This window comes from Podarcis liolepis (genome assembly GCF_965112155.1).
Source record: "Podarcis liolepis genome assembly, chromosome: 5".
Taxonomy (NCBI): domain Eukaryota; kingdom Metazoa; phylum Chordata; class Lepidosauria; order Squamata; family Lacertidae; genus Podarcis; species Podarcis liolepis.
Genome location: NC_139556.1, coordinates 48,132,020 through 48,141,143, shown reverse-complemented (window position 1 = coordinate 48,141,143; position 9,124 = coordinate 48,132,020).

The following is a 9,124-nucleotide window of genomic DNA, read 5'->3' as shown; positions in this document are numbered from 1 at the left end:
GTCATGGGGATATCTCCAGCTTCAATGAAAGTAGGTAAGAGGATGGTTGTAACTGAATAATTGATTTCATTGGTGTTATAAGTTGCTTCTAATGCTAAACTGCTAAAGTTACTAGTAACAAGATTTCTTAAATGTTCTCTTGCAACCAACTTAGTATTTAATCAAAACAAGTACTGCCTACTGTTCATTTGATATTCCACCATGTAAATCCCGTTTTTCTTTCAGTATTTGTTTGGCATACTTACCACTTCATAATTAAATGGTTTTATATATTTGACCTACAAGGCCATCTTCCAGTGATTCATACAAAAGTAGCTTCACTGATTATTTTGACGCTGTAGCTTATTAATAGCACTCAGTACAAGCCAGAAAGTCATATAGAAGTAGGGGAAAGCCCAAGGATAGCACTTTTGAGCAAATCATTTTTGCTGTGGTCAGTTCCAGATAATAATTGAAGAATCCAGTCCTGTATTTACCTCTCTGTAGACATACATAGGATTACATTACAAAACCTATTTGGTTTCAACAAACTGCCACAGTACAATTTCTTGAGAGACATATTTCCTCCTCCTCTTCCTCCTTCTTCGTCTCCTCCTTCTCGAATTTACCCTTTGTGCCACTCACCCAAATTGTCTGCTACCAAGATCAAAGGATAATAGCATTAAATAAGCCAATCATTTCCCCAGGCTTTGCCTGTTATAACATTAGGATGTGGTTTACAAATCTTCAAATCTGGCATAGTGAAAAACTTAAAAGTGAATAAAGATATGAGATTCAAGAAATAATATTGGGAATTTTTGATCCAGCTAAAGTGAAGCCCTTTCAGGGCCCATTTAATGATATCCCAGTGAAATCAAAATGACATTAGAAGTGTATCACTTAGGCTGGATCCTGGTTTCTATACTTTCTGTGTTTCAGAAAACTAACATTTTGCTTTGGTTTTAGTATGTTTGATGAATTGCATGTATACCTAAGAAAAGATAGCATGTGGAAAACAAAACACTGCTGAAACACTTCCCCTAAACTATTTTTCAAGCTCACAACCCTGAAAATGTTTATTCTGGTTGGGGTCTACAGATAAATATAAAGGAAGAATAGGGTTTTGTCAGCCAGACCCTCAGCACTGAAACAACGTGACCTACACTGGGAGGAGATGTATGACTGATACTATGTTTTGTTAAGCTTATTGGGATAGAATTGTTGCTTATTAATGCCTCAGTTCAGAATCTTGTATGTATACCACTGTACATATAAAGCTGTTAAATGTGCCCCTTTAATTTCACGGGGTGGGGACCTAATTCATGGGTTCAAAGAAGGGCCTATTCAGAGCAGTTTCTTCTACTGAAACAGAAAGGCAGCTTTTGGAGTAAAAGAAAAAGCATCTTAGCGCACAAGAAAACACTTGATTTTAGCACATGGTTTTGGTCCATGTGTAAAGCTTGGTAGCAGCACCTAGAAGGAGTAGCTTTTATGTTTCCTCATGAACAAATCCCAATGAGTTAAAATAGCTTATGGAGGGAAAGTGGCATTCACAGCTAAGTACAGGATCTCAAGCCAAGCCAAAACTACCTTTAGCTGAACTGTAAGACGTTGATTTAGAAATCAAGAGGACTAGACAGTCCTTAAACCCTGATTTTGAACTAAGTGGTATAAAAATGCTTCCTAAATTGTGCTACTGCTAATACTGACCTCAGAGAAACCGGATCCAAAAATTGATCACAGTTAATTTAATCAATGATTTTTGAATCATTTCCAGAATATATATATATATATATATATATATATATATATATATATATATATTAGCTGGGTTTCATTTTTGTTAAAGTCCTGGTGGCAAAAGAAAACAGGTGGTAGAATCACAAAAACTGGGCCTTCATGGATGATGGCATGCTGATGGAACTCCTGGTTCATGTACAGCATTATAGCCATGTCAGGGAGTGGTGAACTTCATCCTCTGTTATGTGATGACATCACCCTCTTCAATTGCATTGCCCAGGATCTGTCATTTGGAGTTCTGTATTCTGATGAACCATCATGCTCCGATGCTTTACTGGAGGACCTTCTATCTGAGGTGAGATGATTTACAAATAATTGAAAGACTTATCAGAGAACTGAAAAGAACCTATGGGTGTGTTTACACTCAGACTTAATAACATGATGTCATACCCTCCATAATGATAATTTTACTATTTATCCCCCACACACCTTACTGGGTTGACTCAGCCACTCTGGGCAACTTCCAACAAACACCGGCTCCCTCGGCTTGAAAGCGAGATGAGTGCTGCAAGCCCATAGTCACCTTTGACTGGACTTAACTGTCTAGCAGCGGCGTAGCGTGGGTTGTCAGCACGTAATTTGCGCCCCCTAACCCGGGGCAAGGCAAGTAATTTGCGCCCCCTAACCCCTAACCTGCCGCCGCTGCCAGCTTCTTCTTGCTGCTGCCTGGTCTGGTCTGGTGTGGTTCTCTCCCACGCTCAGCGCTGCGCTGGGCGGCCGCTGCACTGTCCCTCCCCCAGATAGTCCCTCGCTCTCTCTCCGCACTGCACATCTGGCACCCACCCCCACCACAGTGGGCGGCGACCCAGCGGCTCGGATCGGATTCGCACAGCCAGCACTGCAGTGAGAGAGAGTGAGTGAGCCAGGTAGGGGCAGAGAGCTGCGAGTGCGAGCGCGTCCCCCCAGATGTTGCTCCCGGTGCGGCTGGCCCCCCTGCACCCCCCACGCTACGCCACTGCTGTCTAGAGGTCCTTTACCTTTACCTTACCTTAGACTTCCCTGCACCATGTGAACTAAATGCCAGGACCTGTAAGTTCATGAACTGATACATAAAGATATGTGCACATTTTATGACAATTTTGTAAATTTATGTAATCAATTTATGTAAATTGATTTATTGTTATATTAATGCCAGTTACATCCATTAGTTAGACTGAACTATTTTAATAATGCACAACACATGACACAAAGTAGATAACAGCCTGTAATATGTAATTTTGTTATCTGTTAACACATTGTGCAGTTAACACATTTTGGGCATCCATTGCTGCATCTTGCATGCAATGTGTAAATAGATCTGGATATTAGCTCCTAGCAACCTTGCAGCTTTAAGAAAAACACACTGATGAGATATTTGAATATTCATGTCTTAATTCTATAGTCAAACTCAATTAGGTGTGTACTTTCCTAGTTGTGTTTTTCAAATTAAGCTGTGGGTGAATATTGTGCATTAATATGTTAAAAAACAGAATCAGATATAGCTTCTAATTCCAGTAGATTTCTAGTTGAGCTATGTAAGCAGGAGAATCACATTGTGCAGCTCTTCTGCAACTACACCATTTCAGCCTGGGGTGGGTGGTTAAGTATTTGAATGCTCCCCTTTTAAAACAACAGCACCCATTTCCTGTGAATGGATAGGAATTTTCTTAAAGAGTTTGCACATGCGAGTAGGTGCTTGCAACCAAGGTTTTGACTCATAACACCTTTGTACACAACATTTCCCAAATTCATCAGCAACTCATGGGAGAATAGCCTTCCTCTATCTGCTGGTCTCATTTTTAAGAATTCACTTTCCTCCAGTACTGACTCCCCAATCAACACCCTTCATATTTCCCTTCAACCCTAGAGCCCACTTTCCACCCACAGATTTTAATCACAAATCCCACTCTTTTATTTCCTCTTCTATCCCAGCTCTCTCCATCTCTTCCATCTTACTTTTCCATATGGTATCTGTCTGTCTATCTGTTTGTTTCTCCCTCCTTCCCTCTATGTCCTTTCTGATGTGTACACCACTGATGGCAAAGCTTTTCAGGAGCAATGTGTTATAAGATGTATCTGTCCACATTTCTTGTAGCTTGGCTCATTGGCTTATTGACACAAGTTAAAGTTACTTAAGAAAATATATGGTTTTATTATTTGTACATATATCCAGAGCTGGACTCATATAAGTTTGTGGTGTGTTGTCTTGGCTTTTCCATTCAAGTGGTCACTGGGTAAATTCTAGTGAGCACATCATGAGCTCTGTGAGTACATTGGAATTTCCAACCAACACAAAATCCCTGGATATAGTAATCATGCTGCTGTTCCATGCCTACAATGTTTTGTAGGGTCTAAACATTCTTCTAGTGATACAGGATCAAGGCGTTTTTGCTTTTGCTTCCTGGATGGTGCAGATCACAAATGATGGGTGATTAAGCATTTGGTGGGTGATTAAGCAGTCCTTAAGCATTTAAGTTTTCGTTTTTTGAAAATACTTTGGCTTTCCCTGATAGTTACTAGAAAAATAGGACAATAACCTCGGCCAAATATTCAGAAACCAATGGTATTTTAGACAACTTTGCTTATGCAATATTTAGTATTGTATTGACAGTCAAACAGAAGACATAGAAGATGAAATTTTAAAAATCTCTTTTCAATTCTGTAAGTCAGTGACACTGATTCTGTGATCAATTGTAGCTGAGCTTTAATAAGATTACCTATAATATTTAGAGTACTTGTAAGCAATGTGTTTGGAGGATCAGGAGATAATTCCTTTGGGATAACTGAATATTTAAGCCCATATGAGTGGGTTAAACAGAATAATAATTCAGCCTTAACTGTCCCTTGTTCAATATATTATTAATATAATTTGTGTTAGTCTCAATATTTTTTATGTTATATGTTCATTGATGGACAGGTGTGTGGAAGGAAAGAGCAGGGTGAAGCTTTTTTTAGCAGCTTTAGACTTTTTAAAAGATATATATAAATGTGATTTTCTGTTCACCATAATAATTGCTGAGTACATGTAAATTCTTGTTTATGGATTTTGTATGTTATAAAATAATTTTTAAAAAGAGAGAGAGAGAGGAATAATATTGAGCTAATGAGCTATAATATTTAAGACCATTTGTCATGAGTCTATATTTATGCAGCAAGTTGTCATCCTAATGGGCCATGGTTGTATTGTATTGAAAAGCAGATACACAGGTGATATTATAACATGAGTCTAATGCCATGCATGCCAGTGCAAGTAACTCTGTGTAGTAAAACAGACATGTTATTGCACATAGCTACTGTATACCCAAAGGCTCGAGTCAATATGTTGACATATGTACTGACAAAAAAATTATGTGAAAAAGTTTGTTTTGTCAATGTTCTCGTTGGGGTGCTAGAAAAATATTGTCTTTCTTCATAGAGATTAAAGCTATCTGTGTTTGAAGGGAAGGGGATTCATCCCCCAAATGTGCAAACATTAAAAGCATAAAAATCTTTCTGGTTTCACTGGAACGTTTCAATAATGAAAAAACTAACAAAAGAGAAGGACCAATTAAGTGGAATTACTATATTCACTTTGCTAAATGTACTAGGATCTATTATATTTTCTATCGTTGATAGATTTATTGATTCTGGTTCACAGCTTCCTGAAATCAGCAGATAGCCTCCTGTTAATATGTTTGCCAAGCACATCTATTTGGAGCATTTGCAGCCAAAATCTTGGCATTGTACCTTGATAAATATAAATGCTAGGACCTAGTTTTGGAGAAAACATAGAAAGGCAACAGCAATTTCTTAGTGCAGGCATGGGGCCCTCCAGATGTTGCTGGACTCCCTGTCCCATCATCCCTGACCATTAGACATGCTGGCTGGGGCTGATGAGAGTTGGAGTCCAACAGCACCTGTAGGGCCACAGGCTTCCTATCCTTGTACTAGAGCTTCAGTCATGCCAGGTAGGCAGTATTCCTCCATGTAGTGCCCTCTAAATGTTTTGGACTCTCTCATTGGCACCAGCTAGCAGGGCGAATGGTTAGGAATGATATGAGTCATGGTCGAAAACATCTGGAGGGTACCAGGTTAAGGAAGAGCTGTGTGAGCCATTTCTGGGGCAGTAGTGGATCTCTCAATTCCCAGACCACACTCCCTGCTCCATAAGCTGTTGGATGCTCCAGTTTGGGAATGACAGGTAAAAATGAAAGTAGCAAGCCCTCATCAGACAACTGCCTGCCTCACATGTCCAGTGAGCACACCTGCTGATCCCACAGGGCTTCTACTTGCATAGAAGAGCCCTTTTCAAAGACTCTTTACACCTAGATCCCCCTTTCACACTCCCGTCAGACACACAGCTCCTGGGGGCATGGATAGTGCACAGGAGTAGCAGGCACAAACCCAGCTAAGGAAGGGTGATAGCTCTGTGAAGAGCATCTACTTTGCATGCAGAAGGGAATGTCTCTGGTCTGAAACCCCAGAGAGCCACTGCCAGTCAGCATTGTTGTTGTTGTTTAGTCGTTTAGTCGTGTCCGACTCTTTGCGACCCCATGGACCAGAGCACGCCAGGCACTCCTGTCTTCCACTGCCTCCCGCAGTTTGGTCAAACTCATGCTGGTAGCTTCGAAGACACTATCCAAACATCTCGTCCTCTGTCGTCCCCTTCTCCTTGTGCCCTCCATCTTTCCCAACATCAGGGTCTTTTCCAGGCAGTCTTCTCTTCTCATGAGGTGGCCAAAGTATTGGAGCCTCAGCTTCACGATCTGTCCTTCCAGTGAGCACTCAGGGCTGATTTCCTTAAGAATGGATACGTTTGATCTTCTTGCAGTCCATGGGACTCTCAAGAGTCTCCTCCAGCACCATAATTCAAAAGCATCAATTCTTCGGTGATCAGCCTTCTTTATGGTCCAGCTCTCACTTCCATACATCACTACTGGGAAAACCATAGCTTTTACTATACGGACCTTTGTTGGCAAGGTGATGTCTCTACTTTTTAAGATGCTGTCTAGGTTTGTCATTGCTTTCCTCCCAAGAAGCAGGCGTCTCTTAATTTCATGGAGTGATCATGGAGCCCAAGAAAGTAAAATCTCTCACTGCCTCCATTTCTTCCCCTTCTATTTGCCAGGAGGTGATGAGATCAGTGGCCATGATCTTCGTTTTTTTGATGTTGAGCTTCAGACCATATTTTGCGCTCTCCTCTTTCACCCTCAATAAAAGGTTCTTTAATTCCTCCTCACTTTCTGCCATCAAGGTTGTGTCATCTGCATATCTGAGGTTGTTGATATTTCTTCCAGCAATCTTAATTCCGGTTTGGGATTCATCCAGCCCGGCCTTTGGCATGATGAATTCTGCATATAAGTTAAATAAGCAGGGAGACAAAATACAACCTTGTCGTACTCCTTTCCCAATTTTGAACCAATCAGTTGTTCCATATCCAGTTCTAACTGTAGCTTCTTGTCCCACATAGAGATTTCGCAGGAGACAGATGAGGTGATCAGGCACTCCCATTTCTTTAAGAACTTGCCATAGTTTGCTGTGGTCGACACGGTCAAAGGCTTTTGCATAGTCAATGAAGCAGAAGTAGATGTCTTTCTGGAACTCTCTAGCTTTCTCCATAATCCAGCGCATGTTTGGAATTTGGTCTCTGGTTCCTCTGCCTCTTCTAAATCCAGCTTGCACTTCTGGGAGTTCTCGGTCCACATACTGCTTGAGCCTTCCTTGTAGAATTTTAAGCATAACCTTGCTAGCGTGTGAAATGAGTGCAATTGTGCGGTAGTTGGAGCATTCTTTAGCACTGCCCTTCTTTGGGATTGGGATGTAGACTGATCTTCTCCAATCCTCTGGCCACTGCTGAGTTTTCCAAACTTGCTGGCATATTGAGTGTAGCACCTTAACAGCATCATCTTTTAAAATTTTAAATAGTTCAGCTGGAATGCCATCACTTCCACTGGCCTTGTTATTTGCAGTGCTTTCTAAGGCCCATTTGACTTCACTCTCCAGGATGTCTGGCTCAAGGTCAGCAACCACACTACCTGGGGTGTACGAGACATCCATATCTTTCTGGTATAATTCCTCTGTGTATTCTTGCCACCTCTTCTTGATGTCTTCTGCTTCTGTTAGGTCCTTACCACTTTTGTCCTTTATTATGGTAATCTTTGAACGAAATGTTCCTTTCATTTCTCCAATTTTCTTGAACAGATCTCTGGTTCTTCCCATTCTGTTGTTTTCCTCTATTTCTTTGCATTGCTCGTTTAAGAAGGCCTTCTTGCCTCTCCTTGCTATTTTTTGGAAATCTGCATTCAATTTCATGTATCTTTCTCTATCTCCCTCGCATTTTGCTTGCCTTCTCTCCCCCGCTATTTGTAAGGCCTCATTGGACAGCCGCTTTGCTTTCTTGCATTTCCTTTTCATTGGGATGGTTTTCGTTGCTGCCAGTCAGCATACCTAACACTAATCTAGTTGAACTATCAGGCCGGCTGAGTATAAGGCTGTTTCCTATGTTCCATTCCCCTGCCTTGTGTTAAGTGAATGCATGGAAGAGATTTTCTGGAAAGGGCTATAGTGAATTGGCTCTTGTGGTTCTGGCATATGCTACACATCATCATGATAGCATAATGTCATGTAGATGGCATGACTGTGGACTCAAAAAATTGAATAAAACCCAAGCCTATCCCTTTTTAAGTGGACTTCATTGTGTAAGCTCTGGGGTACAAATATTGCAAGGATTGGAATTTGGATTCCAACTCACGTCCAACCCCAGCATGGCCAATGGGTACTGAAAGGGAGATGGAATCCAATAACATCTATAAGCTTCAATGGCTAGGAAAGACTATAGGAATGGATTCTGTTTAGGAGGTAACTGGCTTCAGAATGGCACATTTTTCTGTATCAAGTCAGTGGTAGACATAAAGAGATCCTAAGTGGTCAGACCTTAATGAAATCATTGTACTGTTATGAAGTTGTCCTTCATAATAACCACAAAGTAAATTGGTGCACAACTGCTAGAGCAGAACAAAGTGAGCTTCCCTGTAAGAAAACGTTAATTGATCACAAATTGCCTTGAAAGTAAAGGGGGTGGGGATAGTGGATCCGTGCCTTGATTTGCAAACTGTATTTATAAACCTAAGGCATTTTCTTCTATGGCTATTTTTGTAAAGACCATTTCAGGGTGAAATACTCATATCCTTGTGAGTTACGTATCACTCTTAGAATTCTCAAAGGAATGTAACATTTAATATTTATTCTAGTGATATTTGATATATATTGTCCCAGACAAATACAATTCTATTTTACTGAAGGCTTTCATGCCTAGGATTTAAGATCCCACTTTATGTGTTACTAATACCCTGGTATTCATTCATTCATTCAGCTTTTATTGGCATAA